Source organism: Pinus tabuliformis, chromosome 3_1 (assembly GCF_031772625.1).
Source record: "Pinus tabuliformis cultivar Carrire ecotype Pingquan chromosome 3_1, CPIR1, whole genome shotgun sequence".
NCBI lineage: Eukaryota > Viridiplantae > Streptophyta > Pinopsida > Pinales > Pinaceae > Pinus > Pinus tabuliformis.
The window spans coordinates 374901813-374903122 of NC_142301.1; the positions used below are offsets into that span (position 1 = coordinate 374901813).

The following is a 1310-nucleotide window of genomic DNA, read 5'->3' on the forward strand; positions in this document are numbered from 1 at the left end:
ATAAAATGATGAAATGGCATCCAATCTCACAAGATTTCTCTTATATGCTCTGACAGAAAGACATTTTCTGCCTGACAATTTCTGGAATCCGATCAATAAACCCTCAAACCTCTACGGCCGTTCTTAATTTATAATAGCCCATGCCCACTAGGTATAATAATTTATATCCTAGGCGGGGACGAGTAATGGAGGACGTGATATGCTCTGACAAAAAGACACTTTCTGCCTGACAATTTCTGTAATCCGAACAATAAACCCTCAAACCTCTACGGCCGTTCTTAATTTATAATAGCCCATCCCCACTAGGTATAATAATTTACATCCTAGGCGGGGACGAGTAATGGAGGACGTTAACGTTGTATTCAACGACTGCATTGCTGGATTTTAGATCGAAAGAATGAGTACGGGCGAGTGCGTAGCCGCGAGCCAGCCGAAACAATCCGCTTCCTCCGACGATGGGCATTTCTCTCACATCATCGAAAACCGCATTCTTCGCTACTATTGCAACGGTGCTGCCGTTGTACTTCTTGCTCTCAAACACAAACGCCGTTACCATTAGGAGTTGTAACGTAGATACCCTGCGCTCTGCCAACCCTTTTGGAGGTCGCTTCCGGCCCTTCGGTAAGCCAGTCGTCCATAACCCTAACCATGCCGAACTGAGTAAACGAAGAATTGGTTGCGGGAGCAGACGCCACCTCCACGGCCGTCACATTTGTACCCACCAGTAAGTCGTGAAAATAGAAATGCAGGTGGCTTACCTTCAACAGCCCTAATTTCGGTTTTGCCTCTACCTCCGCTATGTTAAGGTAAGCCAACAACAGTACGATGGTGAATGTGATAGTTGCCGCCGAATATCCCATTTTCGTTCTCTCACCAAAATAAAATGCCTCAACGCCGAGAAGAGAATAAATGTGTATGGTGATGAAAGGCTAGCCCCAATATTATAATGCAGATGCCCGTGATGAACACGCTTATCTTGGCGGATACTGTTGCATTTTCACTGTTATTTTGTCTGGGGTTGCCACGACCTTGTAGCAACTTCTACTGTTATTTTGTCGTGCTTCTACTGTTATTTTGTGGTGGGCATGGAACTTGTTGTTTGAAGGCAACATTTTCTGCCCTATAACGTGAACCAATGGACTTTACCATCGCGTGCTAGAATAGATTGCAGACTTCAATTCGTTTTTCCCATCAAAGAAAGATCGCCGACGAAGATTTCGTATACATGTATGAGATTCTTTGGTCTAAGAACTAGAACCTTTGGAGTGTCACATCTTCGTTGGTTGTTGGATACTGATACCTAAATTAAA

General features: G+C 44.2%; 1 pseudogene; it reads right to left on the bottom strand.

Moving 5' to 3' along the window:
- Positions 1–316: 316 nt before the first annotated feature.
- On the bottom strand, positions 317–860 carry LOC149187283 (dirigent protein 21 pseudogene; annotated as a pseudogene).
- Positions 861–1310: the final 450 nt, after the last annotated feature.